Raw genomic sequence first — 22561 nt, forward strand, 5'->3', positions numbered from 1 at the left:
TAAGAATCATGGCCACAATGTTTTACATCTTCTTCTATTAAGAAGTAGCATCGTTTCCCCACTCCTTGAATCTGGACTGCTGACATAACCTGCTTTCATCAATACATACAGTAGAAGTGATATTGCACAACTTCTAAGGCTGGGCTTTAGGGCCTTCGAAGATTCTGTGTTTATCCTCTTAAGATATGACCCTGAGAATGCTCCATAAGGAAGGCAGTCTAACCTAATGCAGGAGGAGAGGCCATGTGGAGGACAGATGAAGCATCCTTGCGGATGGCCAGTACAAATTGCCAGATGAGCTGACCCTCCACCTAAGCACAGCCACAGGAGTAAACCTAGGTGAAACCAGAAGCAAAACTGCCCCTCCTGCCCCCAAAATTGTGATGACAATAACAATATAAAGTTGTTTTAAGCCATGAAGTATTTGTTGGTAAGTACTGGTAGTTTCTTACAAGGAAAAGTAGTTGATGCATCAGGCATGTGCTAGAAGCATTTCAAAGTGCTAGGTATTCATTAATAAGAGGTAGACAAGGACCCTCATTTCATAGAGCTTAAAGCCTAGAAAGAGAATAAGGATATATATAAATAAAAAATGGACTAAAACACCATAAATAAGCATTTCAAGTAGTGATACATTTTTGCATGGGAAATTTAAAGAGGATATGTAAAAGAGATAGAAAGAAGGCATGGAAAACACGTTCTGATGTAATAAATCAGGAAACCAGCACTAAGTCAGGCCCATACAAGCCTTTTCATTCAGTGGCATAATGTTTTAATTTTGTTTCTGTTGTTTTGCTTTTAATAAATGTGAATACTTTTAACTAAAACATTCCCTCTTAATGTAGATGATAATCTTTCCCAGGCCCTAGTATCTTACGTCTAGACACTTCATATATTTTTTTATTCTTCTGGTTCTGAAGGTGCCTTTTGTCTAGAATGTTTTGGTTTGTATAATTCTGCCCAAATACACCCTGGTGTTTCTTTATCTCTACTCCAACAGCTCTGCTCCACCTTTAAAACTCAGTAAAATCTCATTTTTTTCAATAAAACCACCACTCCATCCCCCCAAGCATAACCTCAAGAGAACATTCTCTCTTTGAAATTGTAAAATTATAACATCCTCTCTCAGTAAAGAGCATAACACCTATTTTGGTGTTATGGCAGTTCTGGTGAAGATTAGAGATGATTTATATAAACTTTTCTGCATAGCACCTGCCACAGCACAATTAAAATAAATGATAGAAATCATCATCGCCATGATCATCATTATTATTATTGTATTGAATCCCCTGCTCATTCAAATATTATTTATTTAGTGCCTTTAATACACCAACTATAAGGCTAGATGCTGTGAAGACAGAAATGAGTTATCTTTCTATCCTAGAGAATTATGCTGGGGTGTTGAGCAGAATCAGTGCAGCACTTAGATCAGGGCACCTCGGGCTTTATCCTGAATCCTATGCCTTAGAGAAAGAGCTCCTGTCTCTCTCCAAGCCATGCCCCTCCCCATGGGGTCAGTAGTCTACAGGGCCAAGAAACATGCCCACCCAGTTGCCCCTTCTAGACCAGGGCTTCTCAAATTGTCTATGGTGAAGAACCAATTTTATTTTGTCCTGTAATTTCCAATCTGCTGTTTACAAAACTTTTGTAAAATATGATAAAAATTAATTACTAGAGAAATGAAACCTTAAAGGTTGCATTCGTAAAATGCAACATCTAATTTTTTATTGTTAGATCCAACAAAAATTAAATTATTTTGCCAAATTGCTATCAAAGTTTCTACATCCTTACATCAATTCCTGCCCTTATATCGTTGCAGAACAATAACAAACTTTCCACAAACTGACAGTAGTTTGTAGACTGCATTTGAGTAGCACTGTAGCAAAAACTATGTTTAGGATCCTAGGACTCCAGAATTTCATTGAAAAATAAACAACAGTAACAGATGTTTGAGTTAAGAAACCATAGCAGAAAGGCAAAATACAGAATGAATTTAGGAATTATTACTGAGGTAGAAATGGAGGGTACCTAATTCTGCCTCTAATATTTATTGGATTTTTATCATTTAAGTTTATCCTAAATAAGAATCTCTTTGTGTGCCTGTAAGATGTGGCAGGAATTAGCACACATTTGTGCTTAGACTAGCAGTAGTATAGGGTCTCAATGGTAATTTAGGACTGTCATACTCCCTCACCTCACACCAGTTCCAACATTTCTCCATTGTTCCTGTTTATGTCTCTCTCTCTTATCTTCCTCACTTACCAGAAGGTAAGAACTACTTGTTCAGTCCTTTGAATTCCCCATACCGCAGATTACTATTCCTTGCAGACAGTCAACATGGAAGGCTATGAAAAGTGAAAGGCTGGAGTTCCCGAACTGTGTACCAAATTCATTCCACTAAGCCATGATAAATTTATAAGGTCACTATGGGAAAGTTTAAATACCCCAGGGAAGTACAACAACAACTGTCAGACACCTCAGAAACTATTAGGTCTAAGTAGCTTATGGTTTCAAAATGAGATCACACTGCTTTCCTTTTGGTGATGCCATAACTATGCAAAAATCTGTGGAGGTTGCTAAGATACAAATTAAGGACCATGTGAAAATCAATGTGGAACAAAAATTATGCTGATAGGATCCAATCTGATTCCAAGCTTTGAGAAGCTGTGTAGTGCCCAACAGGTATACACATCTCATTGTGGTATGTGATTGTGGTTGTGTAAACATGAAATAAAAATATTTTTTCATTGAATTTATTTTTTTTTAAATGGCTACTAAGTTCAGAGGACATAAATGCTAACTAACATTCTTGGACATAACTACTTAGTGAGTGAAACTGTGTGGTGTGGTATTTCTTCTGGACTGGGGCATTGTAAAAAATTAGTTGAATAGTAAGGATGCCATAAACCAAGAAAATCAGGGAGTCTCTTGTATAAGATCTTTAAATCCCTCCTTTATTGCTTAATGATTGCAAGGGCATGGCCATTTTTTTATCAAATAGGGCTTCTCGTATTATCTACCCCCAAGGTTTTCTATAAGGATTAAGTAAAATAATTCTTAGATCATTGTCTGGTATATAGCAAGCTCTCAATAAATGTTAGCTATTATTATTTTTTGTTTTCAACTCCACCTCACATATTTTCAAGGCACCAAGGTACTTCAGAAACCCAGTATCACTGCTAATGTTTTGTGGCTTAAAAAAATCCCTCAATCGGTGGGGTGTGGTGGCTCACGCCTGTACTCCCAGCACTTTGGGAGGCCAAGGAGGGTGGATCACGAGGTCAGGAGATCGAGACCATCCTGTCTATCATGGTGAAACCCCATCTCTACTAAAAATACAAAAAATTAGCTGGGCGTGGTGGTGGGCACCTGTAGTCCCAGCTACTTGGGTGGCTGAGGCAGGAGAATGGCATGAACCTGGGAGGTGGAGCTTGCAGTGAGCAGAAGTCATGCCACTGCACTCCAGCCTGGGTGACAGAGTGAGACTCAGTCAAAACAAACAAACAAACAAAAACAAAAACAAAAACAAAAAAACCTCAATCTATTAAAAATATAAGTATATTCTAATAGAAACTATAGGTACCCCCCCTACCTGTTATAGGATGAGATAATTAGATGAATGGATGCATTAGACTACATTTTTCTTGTTTTGTCATTTTCCATTTTATTTTGAAAAGGTAGTTTTACAGAAACTGGCAGAGGTGCTGCTAAGAACACAGCTGGATAGAAATATATTATGAACAAAGCTATAAAAAGACAGCTTCTCTATTTGTCTGAATCTCTCAGCTACATGGTCAGTGATGCTTAACAAGGAAGACTAAAAATACGTATAGCTATAGCTTTATGGAATCGGCAGGCAGGACGCCATTAGTATGACAGCATTTTGCTTCAGCCTCAGGTAAAAGCAACTGCCTGCTTGAAATCCTTTCCTGAGAGTGAATAAAGCAGGTGGAAGTGGAGAAGCTGAGTTGATATTCAAGCTTACTTCCAGGTGGGAGAGGTCAATAAGGGTAACCATAAAGAACTCTCCAAGCCAGAGCCAAACCACTGCCTCCTGCTAAAATGTGTTCTCTTTGCAGCTGTTTCCATGTATTTATCAATCAAATAAAAAGACAGTGCCAAAGTGTAACTGTCCACCAAGACCTCTCTTTTCCTCATCCTGCTGAATTTTCTTAAATGTCCTCTTTGCTCTCCAGATTTACATCTAGAATATGTGGTCGCTTATGCTCTTGCTCATCCCATACCATGTCCTTTTCTTGACTTTCTAAAGCAAGAGTCAGCAAACTATTTTTGTAAAGTGTAGGAGGTTAAATATTTCAGGCTCTGTGGGCCACACAGTCTCTGTTGCAACTACTCCAGCTCTGCCACCACTATACAAAAGCAGCCATAGACAATATAAACATGAATGCTCTTCCAGCAAAGACTTATTGACAAAACCAGGCAGTTGTTTGGACTAGGCCCATGGGTCATAGTTTGCCAACCCCCGTTATAAGGTAAAAAAGAGAATCTAAATGAGTGATATGACTACCCAAATGGACTTAGGGTTTGAGGGTATTAAAGCAATTTTATTTTATTTATTTTTTTATCATACTTTTAAGTTCTAGGGTACATGTGCACAACGTGCAGGTTTGTTACATATGTATACATGTGCCATGTTGGTGTGCTGCACCCATTAACTCGTCATTTGCATTAGGTATATCTCCTAATGCTATCCCTCCCCCCTCGCCTCACCCCATGACAGGCCCTGGTGTGTGATGCTCCCCTTCCTGTGTCCAAGTGTTCTCATTGTTCAGTTCCCACCTATGAGTGAGAACATGTGGTGTTTTGTTTTTTGTCCTTGTGATAGTTTGCTGAGAATGATGTTTTCCAGCTTCACATTTCTATAAAGGACATGAATTCACCCTTTTTTATGGCTGCATAGTGTTCCATGGTGTATATGTGACACATTTTCTTAATCCAGTCCATCATTGATGGACATTTGGGTTGGTTCCAAGTCTTTGCTATTGTGAATAGTGCCACAAGAATTGAAAGCCAAGAAGCCAATGACTAATTCTCATTAATTCACTCATTCTTACAAATTGCATTGCTTGTATGCTATAAACAAAACACTGATTTGAATAAACTCCAGTGCTGCATTATATCCATGTTAGCATGGGATATTTATTTGCTACTCATGGTGTTTTCTCCTATAATGAAAGAGCTCTTTCCTCTTTCTTTCCTCTCATTCATTCTTCCCAAGAGTAGAACAGTGGTTTAATATGATTAGTGATTTTGAAATAAAATAATGGGCATGTATAGTTTAACACCTTTCTCTTGCATTATGTTTGGAAGTGAGTTGCTCCAGAAAACTAATACTCTTTGCTTCTGGAGAGGGAGGGAGGATCTGCCACAATTATGTGAGTCTGCCTGGTTTGGGGGATAAGTTTTAGCTCATATGCCTTCAGATACAAGGTATATCTTACTATTTAAACTTTATCAATCATAAGGGTGATATTTTGGTGCCCATAAGGTTTACCCTTTGTCTTGTTTCTTAATCACTTTGGAACTCCGTCAAGAAAGAAGGATACTCTATAGTGGGCTGCTTTAGAGACCTCAGAATTGATCAAAACAATCACGGACAGTGTTCCCAAAGAAACCACAGAGGGGCACAGGTATTTATTGAGAAAAATAAGGAATTATAAACTGATAAGAACCTAATGGTGGAAATCAAAATAGCCAACAGGGAATATAACAAATGGATGTTGTCTAGTCTTGTGAGTGGGAAGGTAGTGAGAGTTGTCAGAAACAGACTCTATGAGGAAGAAACATTTGAGTTAAGCTGCAAAGGATGAATAGGCTAAATAGGCAAGAATAAGGCTAGATGGCTTTCTGAGTATTGAAAATAGCATGCAAAAAGGCTCTGATAACAACAACAACAAAATCATATTTCATGGTCAGTTTTGCCTAAAAGTTGGATAGAGATAAGAGGTGAGAGATGATGGTGAAGATGCAGAAGGAGCCAGTTCTTGGAGGTGCTTATACGCCACTTAAATATTCCAGGTGTTATTTAAAGAGCAATGGGGAGCTATTGAAGTTTTAAGTTTTTAAATGGTTCTAGATAGTACCATTCTCAGATCGAATTGAAGAAATACTCTAGATACTTGGACAAATAGAGTTTAATTAGGAGCAAAAGTAGATGGCTATTGAAGATTCAAAGGCCTAATGAATAATCCTTAAGCCCCCATCACCTTTTTGTTCCTCTTAACATTGCTTGATGGTCTTGTTTTATATTTTACTGAGAAGATGAAAGAAATCAGCTGAAAACGTTCACACACCTCTATTAAATTGCCTGTGTCTCTATCTATATTCTGTTCCTCTCTCTTTGAAACTATGGAGAAAAGGTTTATCCTTCTATTTAAGACTAACTCCACTATCTGTTAATTAGATCTCATTCCCACATACCCCACCAATCATCAGCTTTTCCATTTATCTGCTCCCTTTATTATCAAAGCTTTAGAAGTTAACTTTACTTACTAACCACTTTTACTGCTCCAGTTTTCTGTAGAAAACTCCAGTGATGCTTTAATTTCTATCAATCTAACCGCTTTTATGAAAGTCACCAATATCTGCTTTAAAAAATTCAATCCTATTTGACCTATCAGTATTTGAAATATTTGATCACTACCACCTTCATGAAACACTTTTCTCTCTTAGTTTCTACCTAGGATTCTACTTCCTCTTCTTCTCTCCTCTATATTATTGGCTGATCTTTCTGCTTCAATATCCAAACTTTTAAAAATTAGAATGCCCCAAGGCTGAGTCCTTACATCTCTTTTTTTTTTTAACTTTCCTTCATTTCCTTTCCCTTTCCTTCCTTTCTGTTTTTTTGTTTGCATTCCTTCTCTGTCTGAATAAACTTCCTTGCTATTTTCATTAACTCTCAAGACTTCACATATCATTTATTTTCTGTTAACTTCCAATTTAAATCACATCCCCAAATACCAAACCGATATGCCCTACTGCTTGTTCAAAATTCAATCTCAATTGATCACTTATCTTCCCTACAGATTATAAAAGTGCCCTTCTCATAGAATTTCTCAGTACATGCAAGCTCTATTTCCTCTATTTCAGACCAAAACCTCTTGGTGCTCTTCATTCCTCTATGTCTCTCCCATCCACATCCAATTCAGTAGGAAATACTTTAGGCCATACTTTCAAAATGGGACCAGAATCAAATGACTTTTCTGTTTCTCCACAATTACCTCCTGGTCTCAAGTCAATTCTCATATCTTTCTAGACTACATGCTCTACCCTCGAACTGTTCTCTTAGCTTCTGTCTTTGACTCCCTACATTTCTCCACATACCAGACAGGAACATCTCTGAAAAAGTGAATGAGAAAATGACATTTTTGTTCAAACCCTCAAGTGATTTTCTATCTTTGAGTAAATTAGAAAGATCTAACCCTAGTCTACCAGGCCCTAAATGGTCTAGCCACATATCCTATCACACTTCCCCTCTCTCACTGAACTGCAGCTATGCAGGGATCTTTGATGCTCCTTGAACACATCTTTTACCTTGGAGTCCATATACAAGTTGTTTTATTTTCTGAATATTCTTCCACCACATAGCTGTGTTTTTCTCTTACAATGGTTCAATATGATATATTTTTTTCTTTCTTTTTCTTGAATTTTTGGTTTTCTTTTAGTGATGCTTCATGGTAAGACATATTTAAAAGGTATTTTAGGAGAGACTTATAAATTAGTTACATAAATACACATACATAAACCCTAATAAATTACAACAAAAAACTACAAAACAAGGTGTAGTGTCATTTTTACTTTGTGAAATACTCACTTGAAATTTTCTTTCTGGATTCTACTTTTTTATACAATTTATTACAAATGCTGGCCTTCACTCACTGAATGGATTATATGACTCTAATTTTCAGTTTAAAAAAAGCTGCCACATAAAATGGTATGTGTCCAATGGTAATTATTTATTGGATTTATTCTGCTTTATTGTTTGTAATAACACTTATTTTCATCTGATGTATCAGATATTTACTTATTTGTTTACACCCTGCACCCTTGCCCCACTAGAATAAACACTCATGAGTGCAGGAACTCTGTTATCTTCAGAGCTGTGTGTTCTGTGTCTATTATTACAATAACAGACTCTTAGTAGGGCCTCTATAGACATGTGTTGATAAACTGAAACATGAAAGTATTCATGAGATAGTTAGTAGGCTAAACTGAAAAACATTTGCAATAGATTAGATTTAAGGCATTAAGAAGAAGTTGCAAGAATCTGCTTTATGATTCTATCTTACAATTAGTTAAATAGTGATTCTATTCCCCAAGGGAGAATATCCAGCTTGGGACAAAGGATCTGCAGGACGAATATGATTTTAATTTTGAACAAGTTGAGGTTTAGTTGCTTTGGAAAATCTAAGTGAAGACACGGAGCCCTAAATCACCTGAGTAAAATCTGCACAAGTTCTAGTAAAGATATTCAAATCCAAAAGTTGAAGTTCAGTATGACATTTTAGTACTTTTTTTCTTTCCCATTTCTCTTTCCCTCCAGAGCTTTTTTTCTTAAAAATCACAAATCTAAGAATATAGATTACCTCCTCTTCTACATGTTTTGAAATATGAGGTTATACTTTCTCATTTAGAAGCCACAGAAAATCATATTTAAAAAATTTTAACTTTTATGGCTATACACATAAATAAGGAGAAGATGAAATTTCCTCCAATTTCCCTGACAAAACATATAGGAATTCACAATATTATTGTCAGAGAGATATTTGACTTTATAACTCAGAAATTGGATGGGGCAGATATGAGATAAATCAGGGCCAGTGACTTTTCAAGCTATTGAGATGAATAAATTTTACTGAGTTCAGGCAATGCTATTGCAGGGGCTGAAATCCTGGGCTTTCTGGCCAGAAGGATCTACGAGTGGGATCGTGGGTGAGTCAAGAAGTGGTATCCTTGGGTCTAATAAGGAAGGTGATCAATATTGTCTTTCAAGCCCAGCCACCATCTCCAGGGCTATGCCTCTCTCCTGTCTAAGCTTGCTCTTAACTGAAAACAAAAAAAGTTAGAAAAACAATAAAAATAAAAGATTTTTTGAAGACAACTTGTGTCAACATTCTCTGAATGTTCAATAATAGTATTTATACATTATAGAAAATATACAGTTTTGATTAAATATGCTCAAGAATTGCAAAGTTAAACAATCATATAGGTTGACTTACTACAGAACTCTTCAATATGTGACAATGTGCATTTTAAGTCTCTGAGAAAATTATCTAATATTTAGATTATCCAAAACATTTTTGACAATGAAATCTTTTGTTTTTTCAGGAAACATTTTAATACATAATTTATGGGACATATTATATTTTTGAGACATACTGGTACGAATTATTTTGTGATGGCTGCTATATTAAAAATAACATTCTTGAAAATGGAAATATCACCAAGAAAGACCCGGATTATTGCAAAAAGATCATTGGGCTTAATTTTCATTCTCAAGTCAGGCAGTGAACATTGTGGCTTTTTATTTGTAAAAAGAGATAGCAGTTATCCTTGAATAGAGAACCAAAAAGAAGAAAATATTATGTTCCGCAGAGTTACAGAGTGTTTATAGATCTGAAGAGATTTAATTTGTGAGTATTTATTTTTCCCTAAAATTTTTCCCATTTCATTTTATTCACCTTTTTCTCTAAACTTAAAAAGCACTGATGAATCACTCATTCTCATTTAACTCAGGAATTATTACCAGGGAACTCTTTCACATCTCAAAATGGAAACCATTTAAGACCTTCTGCAATATTTATAATTTGCAAACACAGCTTTCTAAATTAAGTTCAACTTTTAAAAATATCTATGGCTAGAATTTTAATGGCTCATTTGCGAGAAAATTTTCTTTATCTCAATTAAGGCAGGATTTCTTACCAAAGCTACCACATTGTTTCTACCCCCTCAAGCATTTATCCACCTAGTTACAAACAATCTAATTACACTCTTTGAATTATTTTTAAATGTACACTTAAGTTATTATTGACAGTAGTCACCCTCTCGTACTATCATCAAATAGTAGCTCTCATTCATTCTTTCTATTTTGCTGTACCTTAACCATCCCCACCTCATCTGCACCTCCTCCCCACTACCCCTCCCAGACTCTGGTAACCATCCCTTTATGCTCTATGTCCATGAGTTCAACTGTTTTGATTTTTAGATCCCACAAACAAGTGAGAACATGCAATGTTTGTCTTTCGGTGGCTGGCTTATTTCACTTAACATAATGATCTCTAGTTCCATCTGTGTTGTTACAAATGACTGGATCTCATTATCTTTTATGACCAAATAGTACTTCATTTTATATATATAAATATATATATATATGTGTATGTGTGTATATATATATACACACACATATATGTACATATATATGTGTATATGTATATATGTATGTGTATATATATATATAAAACATTTTCTTTATCCATTCATCAGTTGATGGCAACTTAGTTTGCTTCCAAATCTTGGCTATTGTAAACAGTGCAAAGGTACTACATTTACAGAGTAGATAAGAACTGGAGTACCACCTGTATGTTTCTATCTCCACATTTTGGGTAGTCAGATCAAAATGTACTCATTAGACATAGAAACGATCTGGTTGCAGAAGGGAGGCTCGATCACAGGACTACCAGGAATTTTTCTATTGTTGTTACAGATAACAGTGCAAAGATAACAGTACTAAAGATATTTCTAAAATTAGTGCTTGGCTTTACTTGAGTTTTTCATGAAAATTTGAGCAAGATGATTAAAGGGGGAAAATTGGTGTCTCTTTTTTAAGGTGAAACATGAAGATGATGGTGGACAGGTGAGCTACGCAGTTCGTGGAAGAACCAGGTACGTAACATTGCTGTAAAGTTTTGAGATAATTTCAGTGCTATAAATGCTGTAGCATATTTAAAATACTGTTGTTATTTTCTAACTATACAATAATGCCTAAACAAGTTGCTACGTAGGAATCATCCTGTACTTAAAAAACAAAAACACAAAAAAAACCCTCTGACTGTTGATAAACCTGTATCCAACCATAGCACACAAAGCTAAACGAGAGAAATTTAAAACTTTATAGTGTTTCACTTGATTATTCAACCAATACTACTCAACACTTGCATGTGAGGAACCATGCCAAAGTGAGGGGGAAAAACACTCAAAAAAGATTGGAGGGAACAGTTTGTGGTACTGACATAGAGTTTAGAACTGTACTGATTCAACCAACCAGACTAGAAAACCTCATTATTTAGGGGGCATTTGTTGAGTAGAACACACAGAGGCTTTTGTCTCAGAAGTGGGGAAAAATAGCCCTAAAGGAAGCATAGTCCTGTTTCCTCCTAACAAATCTTAAAAGTAAGATCTTCTCTTTCTACCTCCAAAATCAAACTCTTTCCAAGTTTGTACTCCAGAAGAAAGCTTTGAGCCTTGAATTATGCCCTAGAAGAAAGCTAAAAAATACTAATAGGAATTTAAAAAGAAAAAAAATCTAGCTCCCAATAAGATAAAATTCAAAATGACTAGCATCTAAAGAAAAATACTAGACATTCAGAGAAGCAGGAAGATATCACCCAAAACCAAACTGAAGCTATAACAGATTTAGAACTAACAGACAAGGTTATTAAACAGGGATATATTCAGGTGAACTGGTGAGACAGAATGAAGAAGGTGGAAAAATACTGAAGTTATAGGTCTCCACCCACAGCATTATTTTTCTCACTCATGCCCACTAGTGACATAGGGGCATGAGTGGATTAGTGCACCAGCTTCCTCAGCTCTCAGTTGAGAGCGCTCTTATTTCTTATGTCTCCTCGAAGCTCTGTAATGAGAATGAGATCCAATTGCTCAGAATGAATGCTGTCTGGGCAATTCAACCTTTATCCTTGTGTCTCTCTCTCACTTCTTTATTCTCCTAATTATGTCTTATAATATCACTTTTTAAATAAATTACTTGAACTCAAATGCTTGCCTTGGGATTAGCTTCTGGAGGAATTCAAACCATGACAGTGACTTTTTGGGAATTTTTGTACTAAATACGTAGCTGAAGTGTTTGCTGACATTAGGCAAACGAGTGACAAGCTGAGTCAAAATCTCCATGATTTAGGCTCTGCTTTCCCGTATTCATAAGTATTTGGATATTTCAGATAAACAAATGATATTTGCTTCCATTTGATTCTCTGTCTCACAAAGCTGACTTTACCCTTTTTCATTATATGTTTTGTCTGTGAGCAGTAGAAGAGGCGCCTGAGCAATCAGTTCTCTTTCCTCCTTAAATACACAATCAATTCTCTTTCCTCATTAAACATGAGCATCTTCTAGCAAACACTTTTAAAATATCCTGATGGCTTCCTAGTTGAAACACTCAATTGCTAACTAGGACCTTCACCTTAATGACAGTTGAATTTTAAATAAGAATCTGCCAATATATTTGTGTTTGGAAATTATCTTCCTCTTCTATTGCAAAAAAAAAATTATTCCTGCTAGATATTTTCCCCATTTCTTCATTTTTCTATAGGCACCAGAAGTCTGTTGAGATAAGGCTCATCAGGTTATCTTTGCAACTTTTTTCACTTTAAGCTAGTATGTTAACATTATCAAAATGTAGGATTTGCTTTTATTAGTGAATATTTCATCACTATATTCCATCTAAGCAAAGATGAAAGGGATGACTCCTCTGTGTGAATACTTGTAGGATGCAGTGGAAGAAATATTCTGTAATCAGTAAAAGGTCTTCCATTGATAAAATATATATTAAGACTTTCTATCATGATTATGAACAACTGATATGATCATCTTTTATTTTTTAATATTAATGTTCTGGAAAGTCTACATCCCCTGAGGTGCTAGGGGAGTAGTATGGAATTTTTGTTCATTAGAACAAGCGTGGTTAGTTTGAAATTAGTTTGCTCTTTGGAGGAACAAACCACTGTGTTTCATCCTGGGAATTATCATTTAGTCCAGCTGCCTAAAGCTATATCCTAGCAGAATATAATAAAGATTTGGAGGAACTCCCAATTCCTTATCGGTTACTATATTACATGATGCTTTTTATAAGGCAGTGGAAGAATTGTTCAGAAATCTACAAAAGGCATTATTCAAATAAATATACAACAAAAATACTTTCATTTCATTACTGAAATAATAATAGTTATTGCCCATAATTATTTTTCACAATTAATTAAATGAAGTATCTTTGCTCTATTTCAAAGCAAAACTGAAGTCCCTTAATGACTTTACCATTTGGAAAGAGTGGAAGAGAGGATCATTCATTGTCTAACCTATGGACATGATCTCCCTGGAAGTAAACCCATCTTTTTCTTTTATTCCCAAGATGATTGAAAGTGAGGATATATGATTATAACTTTCCCTTACTAAATGGGGCAAATTATTTTAATTAATATTATAAAGCAGCAGATATATTTATCTGAAGTAGCATCATGCTTTTCTTTTCTCTTCTGGTTCAAAATGATAAACATTATCTCACAATGGAATAAATTAAGCCTTACAGAACTATGTTTGCCTAGTAATGGTATATCAATTCTGTTTTCTCATAAATGAAGAAAGCATCACCAAAAAGAAAATGGCTAATGGGCAACCCCACTGGCTGATGCAATACTACTGAAAGTCCCTAGCATATCCCATCATCTAAAGGAAAACTAATGACTTAAATATGAAATGAGTTTATTTTTGCGTGGCATGTAGAGTAGAGGCTGACTCATAGAAAGAACTAAATAAGTTAGTTACTGTTATTGTAAATTTTTGCATTTGGGCATTATCCAAGGCAAAATGAGAAGAAAGAGGTCTTTTTTGTTCTGGCTTTTCTTTTTTTTTTTTTTTTTTGGATGTAATAATCTAGTTTTAATCAAAGCAATTTGCATTTGGATTTTGGAGTGATCCCTCCTTGCTAAGGAAGCTATGTACTTCATGCTGTGGAAACTGGCAAATACAGAATGTAGCTTGTTTCTTTGTTTTCTTAGCCTTGAAGATGACCAGGTAGAGAGACAGAGTGAGACCAACAGTTTTTCTGATTTCCCTGCTCCTCCTATTCCTTCCTAAAAATCAGACTCATTGTGACCAGTAGTCTTGAGGACTCAAGCTGAATGATAGAGAAGTCAGCTCAGACAGAAAATTAAAAAAGTACAGAATTCGAGAAGATCGGAGATGAAGAAAACGTACAAAATTATATATATATTTATATATATAATAACATGACATATCTATGTACAACATGGCTGGGACAGTTGAAGAAACTATACAATGGTGTTCAGCATTTTCCCCTTCCCACTTGGACTTTAAGGATGACAGCAAGAGGAAATGGAGCAAGAAACACAAAAATTATATACAATTACAAGTGACAGTCAAGGAGTTTGGGGACCAAGGAGTCCAGGGATCCTGCTCTCTCCATTCCTTCCTCACCAACTTTTTCCTATCCAAATTGAATGACAGCCTGAACACTGAATGGCCAGTCAGGAGGAAAGTATATACACACCTCATCCCCGCACATGCACATCATTAAGTCTATCATTCTCAGTGGGCCAAATGTTTGGCATATCAGAATTTGTGATGTGAGAGGGCAAGAGGATTACAAAATCTCACTCTCTTGAACATTAGTTCTCACCCTGGCCCTCTCTGTCATAACTAGCAAGTTGCGTTCAATAAGATTCTAGCCAAGCTGGTGATAACTAGATTGAAGATGCTGGTCACCTGCAACCCCTTTCCTCCACCTGTTCATGAGTCAGCATGGCTACCTCTCCTCATCATAAAAGAGCTGGGTTGCTGAGTTCTGGGAATGCAGAGATTTCACAGTCTTCCTCCTCTCCCTCCCTAACCACTTTCCCCAGCTTCCTCCAAGGTGAATCATCTTCTAAGAACCTGCTCCTCCAGCCCTGCAGGAGTACTCAGCCCCAGGGGCTAGCTCAGTTTACCCTTCTTCCTCTTTCCCTAACAATATACCTGGCATCAGACTGCATCTGAAACATGGGTCAACATATGTGCATGACTGAGCATGTTTCCTCAGGCCTGCAGCTCTGCTGACAGAGAAGCTTTTTAGCAGCTAAGGCCCAGAGGTAGGCTGGGAAAGTGGGCTGGGTCAGAGGCAAGAAGCTTCCATGGCTAGCTTCCTAAGTAATTTTTTCTTTTTTTTTTTGACCCTCAAGACTGTGATATCGATGATTCTCTTGCCTGAATTTATAATCCCCAAACCTCAATTTACTCTCTCCTCATGCATCCCTCAAATGGTTCCCCTCTGTAGTACTTTCCCAATATTGCAGAGCAGAGGTTAACCACCCACGAGCCTTCCTCACTTTTAGTTTTACAATGAACAGTAGGAGTTTTTCTGCTGGCAGTTATGACTTCAGAATCAGAATCAATCTTACATACATTTAACTCTGTTTTACAGATGAGGAAATAGAAATCCAGAGAGGCTAAATGACTTAACCAAGGTTATACAACAGCTCTGCTGGGACTGAGTAGAGTGAGAACCCAGACATCTTGACTCCTAAACCAGTGCTCTTCCCACTATCCCATGATACTTTCAAAAGCAACATGCTGGAAAAGAGAGAGAAGGTGCCCATTTTCTGTGAATAATGTTCATCAATCTTTACATTACTTGAAAGCCAGAGCAAACTGTAAGAGATACTAAGTAATGGAGGCTAAGGGGGCACTGTAGTTTTAGGCAAGCAAGTCAATTTTTCTTTTTAAGGATTCTCTAAACCCGCCATAATGGAAACATGAAGCAATAGCAGCCGAAGGGACAGAACACTTAGAAGCACAGAAAACATGTCTCATTCAATCTACCTTTCCCAACTATGTTAGGTTAGCCTTGGGATGTTAAACCTGCCAAATTATTCCCAAGGCTCAGCCTAATCAATTTGGGGACATTCTCTCCCAAAAGGAGAAATCACATCTCTCCAGTTTCTCACACAAAAAAAGCATTTGCAGCATTGTCCAATCCTAGCCTTTCCTATTTCTGGGCCCTACCTGGACTACAGGGAGTGTGTGGAAGTGTCAATCTAACGAAAGAAATAAACTTAGAGCCCCTTTTCAACCTACATTACCTTCTGAGCAGCCCCCAGCAGAATCACAGTCATTTCTGGCTAGCAAGCTGAGAAGATCTGACTAGGTGCCCATTTCATCCCTGCCTATAATATATAAAAGTCCAATGGTTGAGGAAGGGGAGGAGAGGGGGGTCTCAGGTTACCCCGCAAGCTTGCTGGTGACGAGCGAGGACTTTCTCTGGGGCAGATCCTGTGGGGTGGGATGTGATCACCAGTCACCAGGTTCTTGTCTGGTCCTGCACTTGGCTGCTGCTTATTCTTCATCTTGGCTTTGGCCATGTTGTAGTCTCCTGAGTCAAAGTACTTTTGCCCTTTCTGGAGTCTCTTCATGAGGAAGTCGGAGCCTCCAGGCTTTTGTCCTAGGCTTGGGTATTTGGCCTTTAGCTTTGCCTCTTAAGCTCTCTCAGGGAGAATACCTTCTTTCTCCTGCGTGTCCTGCTTCTCCTCGCCGGTGTCCTCTGCAGGGTTATCTTCTTCTTGCTTCTGGGACATGGCGGGACCGGGACTGTGGAGTGTAAGGGGCCCGGGAAGGCAACCGGAGAAGGGAAGGGGGAGAGGAAACGGGGACAACCTGCGCTGCTGCTTCGGCTCCTATCACTAGGGTTGCTCAGTCAAAATGGCGGCCTTTGCCCCTGTTCTGGCTTTTCAACAGTATAGGTTTAGTAAAATAATGGCAATGACACAGCAGCAATAACAGTCCAAGAGCAGTTGGCATGGTTGGTTTAACCCCTAGTGGATTCAGAGCATATTTTTAAATTTATTAATTTGGTCAATATAGTTGCTTTGGAATTCATTTAATGAATTTAATTTTTAACTTTATGGACTCCATTTTGTACTAACCTCTTATGTAATATAGAAAAATATATCTCATTTGGATTTCAACCAGATTAATATTTTCTACAAACTAGAGTGTCTTCTAATTTACCAGGATACCTCTATATCCAACCTAGCACTTATTCAGTATTCCAACACTGTGAATTCCTAAACTGTCCACTTTTCCTTATATAAACAGTGATTATGGGCACCATAGCTTTGTAGGTTGGGCATTCATGAGGACTTTGAAAGTCACATTAATCTTCTTGATTGTAGCAATCACCCTAATCCCCTAGTTCAGTGTTAAATTGGCTGGTTTTTTTTTTCTTAATATTAAAATAGATCATTGTTACAAAATATTTTCCTGTAACAAATATTTCAACCTCATTTCTCTCATTTCTTCAGTAAAAATGTTGTATTCTTTCTCGAGTAGAGTGAACTCTCATGTAGTCTGGTTTCTATCCTCAGATATTTTCTGACTTCATGGTAATAGGTGTTATTCACATTAAGTGAGTATAGATGTAGATTAACATCTACATCTATAGAATATATGTAGAATAACAGCTGACCACACTTAGAAAATAGGAAGTACATAATAACGGTTGGTTATCATTGTCAAGTACTGACATTTTTTGCCAGTCCTTTGATCTGGCATTGGGGGACTGATACAGATTCATTTTCCACAGTCAGCTGATGGGAGGACTCTTACAGTGTGTTGCTTCCCATGAGAGAGAGAAGTCTCTTATTAAAGATCATGAATAGTATAGCCACATGTTGGAAAAAAAAAAAAAAGTCAACTAAGGAATTTTTAATTCCAAGTGATTCTTATATTTTTATGTATTATATACATCCTATATATTTTAATATATATGATATATAAAATCTATAATATGTATATATAATATATTTATATATGATATATAAAAATATATATGATATATATTTGATATATGATTTATATATATGATTTATATATGATATATATAAAAAATCATGTACATATTATATATTTTATATAATTATATTTTCCATGTCCCCATCAAGCTATGTAATTTGTATTTCCTTAATTTTTTTGCTACATTTACTATGGAGGTTTGGGTTCCTAATAGTCAATCTAAACTGTTTCCATTTGACTAAAGGAAGTTTTAATTTTATTTTATTGGCCAATAAATATACCACGTTTACACAAACCAAATTGTTCTTCTGTAGGATCTCCAACACAAGCATGAGGATAACAAGATTGTAACTGTAGGAATACTACCCTTACCTGAATGTGAGTCTACTTCAGTTCAAGGACCATTCTAAATACACCTCCTAACTTATAACCCAATAAAAATATGCATTTCCAGAACTACATAGAATGAGAAAATAGAGTTCATCTTTTATTGGGTATTCATTGAATTTTCTTTCACTCAACATTTCTTACAGGGGTCACAGGGTCTAGATGCTACCCTAGATGAGAAAGAGTCCAATGGTTATCAACAAGTTCTGAAAGGCAAGGCCCGAGGTACTGAAAATTATATTACTCAAAGCTGAAGGCAGCAAATCTGTTCATGTTTACACAGTTGGGAAAGTGGACTTGTGTTTTTTACAAGCAAACCAGTGACCAGCCAATGGCAGGAGACCTTCCCCACCCCTAAAGGTGATGCTCACCTACCTTCATGGGTAAAAGGAAGCTCTGGCTCGAATTCCTCATGTCAGTATTCATGTGTGATGCCACCCAACGTGATTCAGAGAAGAAAATTCTCAGTGTGTTCCGCAGAGGTGATTACATGAGAATAAAGCACGGCCTGATTTTTTTTCTTGTTCACAGGGAAAAAAAAAGAAAAGAATATAGAATTTCTGATGTGGGATGGTTTCGACCTTGGAGAGTGTCCGTATGAGACACATGTGTGGTATACAAAACACCTTTAAGATTTAATCAGAATTATATATCTTTCCAAATTAAATTGATTGCTCCCTCAAACTCTTATACATCATACCTGTATCACTTTTTTTTCTTTTTTCTTTTTTTTCGAGACGGAGTCTTGCTCTGTCACCCTGGCTAAAGTGCCATTGTGCGATCTCGGCTTACTGCAATGTCCACCTCCTGGGTTCAAGCGATTCTCCTGTCTCAGCCTCCCGAGTAGCTGGGATTACAGTCCACGCCGCCACTTCTGGGTAATTTTTTGTATTTTAGTAGAGACAGGGTTTCATCATGTTGGCCAGGCTGGTCTGGAACTCCTGAGTTCAGGCAATCTGCCTGCCTCGGCCCCCCAAAGTGCTGGGATTACAGGCATGAGCCCCTGCACCGGGCCCCTGTATCACTTATTTAAGCACTTACAATTCTATCTTTATAGATAAAGATGTATATATTATATATTTTATATAATATAATTATATTTTCTATGTAGTCTATTTTGTATCTTTCATTGTATTTGTTGTTTCTGGATGAAACCCAAAAGCTCCTGTGAGTAAAATGTGGATGGCGGACATTTCTTCTATCATCCAGTTAAATGCAGAGTTGGTGCTTCATTTACTTTCTACCACCTTTGAAGTTGAATTGTTTCCTTTGAGAAGTCTTGGATTTTGATTCCTTCTTATTTTCCCAAAGTAAATAAGGGTCATTTCTTTTTCATTAGCCCTCTTTAATATTATCTTATTATTCTTGGGCAAGAAAGAGCAGTCAAATGCACATACTTTAAATTTATGTTTAAAAAATTGAGATACTGACATACAAATCAGTTGTAGCATCAGGGAATCCAAATTAAAAGGCTGAAATAATGGTGGTGAGGAGTAAGAGTAGAAGTATTTAGGTCAATGAGGAGTGGTATGCGAAAAAAGATTTATACTCTATTACTGTCTTTCACGTCAGCAATTGTGCCATTAACAGCAAGTATTAAAAAAAAACTGCAAACAGAAAAATAATTCTGGCAATGAGACATACAAATTACAGGAACATGATATAATCAGAGCTCCTGATTTGTACCCCAGTAAACCACAATATCATAGTATTACTTCAAAGGGCACGATTAGTCTTTTTTTCCCCAAATATGAATAGCATTGACAGTTTGTGTATAAGCGTTGCCATTAACATTTTCTCACGTACAAGATGCCATCTTAAAGTCAGACTCCTCCTGTCTGCACATGATATAGCTAGCCACGCAGGGATATGGATGGCTATAGGCAGAAACCCACAGAGTTTCAGGTAACCAGGCAATTTCAGTGTGTACATTTATAAAGAGATTGTTAAATTTGATGTGATAAATAACAGTTTAGTCTAATCCTTCTATAAATTTATATATTTATGTATGTATGTTTAGTGTGATTCTAAAACTAAAGCACACACACATTCATTTTTATTGCAGCATTCTTAAATTCATGAAAGTAAGTTGTATTTCACTTTTTAATGTAATCTTAACCAGGAAATCAAAGGAACTTGAGGAAACTGTGCTAGAAATCCTGAACTCAAAATGTGAAGACACGGAATTTAAAATATGAAGACCTAGACTCCGATTGCATTCTAGTTTATTAACTGCACAATGTGAGACGAATCATTTTTTTCTGAACTTCAGTACTTTCATCCATAAAAGAGAACTCATATTTTGTATTGTCATGCGAGCAGATGTTTAGTACTTGAGAAAACAAACTCTAACGTTGTACACATGAAAAAAATCACAGTCTAAAACAATTCTGACATTTTTCCTCCAGGCACAGCATTCAACAGATATTGAGGGTCCCCTGACTGCTGTGATACATGCTGAACACTAGAAATAAAAGGATGAATATGTCACACATTGCAGTATATACTTTATTATCTGATATGTACAAAAGAATGTATATATGCAAATACACAAATACAAATATTTGCACTCATGCATAACACCCCAAAATATTAACAGTCATCATGGTGATGTTAAACTTCTTTGTTCAGGCTTTATTTCCTAAATTTTATATAATATGCGTGCCTCGTTTTAAGTTTTAGAATCACACTAAACAAAATAATTATAATTTATTAATAATTTACTAGGATAATTTTATGTCACAAAGAAATTCACAGCATATTTGAACTCATTTTTACAACAGGAATTTCTAAGAAGCCTCATTCTTTTTTCCTTCCTATCACAAACAAGTCAATATTTTATTTCCTCATCTTTAAAATTAAAAAAATAAAAGTACCTCCTAGGGCAGCTTGTAGTCCACAAAGTTCTATGCAAATGTTTGTTCTTCTGTTTTCATTGTTACTATTATTGAGAGAGTGACTTCATTGTTTCTAAGAGAAGATTAGGAAAAGGTATATGTATTTTTCTTTATGTGAAGTCTTCATGCAGAAAATGGCATTTGAATTTTACCTCGATCAGGAGGGCATGGGTGTTATGGAAGCCAATAGTGGAAAATAAAGATTGAATGGAAGTTGGGGTGGTCTCACCCAGGGCACTGGACACCAGATGAGAGGTTGCACATCGCAGCCTTTGCTAAGGGAGAGTCAGCTTTCAGCAAGCAATCGTTCAGAGCATCTCAAAGAAGCATTCCCTGGCTCTTTAACCCCAAAGGAGAAATGATATTCTTTTATTTGAACTTATGGGACACTACTAATATGCTATTTTTAAAAAAGGAAAAATGAAGCCTTTCTTGATACCTGCTCCACCCCTGAGGACACAAGACCAGTTCATTTACATGTCCTGGAGTCACTTGCACGCATCACGGTGCACACTCCTGTGAGGTTTGCCCAGGACAGCATGGGAATGCTACCTATGGGCACCTGGTTCAGGAGACCTCAGATGTAGCCCGCACACCTAGTTTGAAAGCCCCACAATGGTTTACACAGCAGCGATGGCATGGAACCTGATGGTAGGGATGAAATGAACTCTATACTATCAGTTAACCATCATTATTTACCATCATCTCTACCACCATTAAGTTAACCCTTGCTTTAAGCAACTGCTGCTGTTAAAAGACTAATTTCCTTAAATTGGCAAGATGTAAATAATTTCAAAACATATTAGCACAGGTTTTCTGAAAAACAACTTGGAAAACATTGTATATACATACATGCATGTGTACAGAATCCTAAAATCTTAAAGTAACTGAATTTGGACCCAGTATTTTTATCTCTAGGTCATTTCCACTAAGAAATAATTAGCTGCTTGTACACAAATTTTAATCAAAACATTTTTATATTGTTTATAATGTTAAAAAAGTATAAAACCCCTAAATTGATGGCTATCAATCGGGCTGTATTGGCACTTTAGGTGAGCAGTTCTTCATTTGTGTGCCTGGCCTGTGTATCAGGAGATTTTACATTCCTTTCATTCATCCATGAAATTCCAGAAATGTGCCTACATCAACCTTTGTAACAACCAGGAACACTCCACCGACACATATTTCTATCCCCTTAGGAGAATAATATTAGCCTTGTTTGAGAAGCTGTAGTCTAAACATGTGTAATGGGGCATTAGTTAAATAAATGTTGGTATATTCATTTATGAAACACTTATAATGTGTTTTAAAAGGTTATTTCTAGACTTAAGAGTATAGTTGGTATTATAATTTATAATACACATACAGAGACACATATACTCATGCACAAACATATTGGGATTTTACTTAGATGCTTCCAAATACTCAATAACACACACAAGCAAGGTAGTTAATTTTTC

At 36.5% G+C, this 22561-nt stretch overlaps 1 long non-coding RNA gene and 1 pseudogene across 1 annotated transcript in view; one reads left to right on the forward strand and one right to left on the reverse strand.

Moving 5' to 3' along the window:
* The window catches only part of LOC129393843 (uncharacterized), a 102341-nt gene that overhangs the window by 38646 nt on the left and 41134 nt on the right, over nucleotides 1–22561 (forward strand). The window contains exon 4 of the long non-coding RNA XR_008620941.2: nucleotides 10847–10902. This is a non-coding gene — a long non-coding RNA (uncharacterized LOC129393843). The remainder of the gene's footprint in view (nucleotides 1–10846; nucleotides 10903–22561) is intronic.
* On the reverse strand, nucleotides 14222–16738 carry LOC100978636 (alpha-endosulfine-like; annotated as a pseudogene).

This window comes from Pan paniscus, chromosome 15 (assembly GCF_029289425.2).
Source record: "Pan paniscus chromosome 15, NHGRI_mPanPan1-v2.0_pri, whole genome shotgun sequence".
Taxonomy (NCBI): Eukaryota; Metazoa; Chordata; class Mammalia; order Primates; family Hominidae; genus Pan; species Pan paniscus.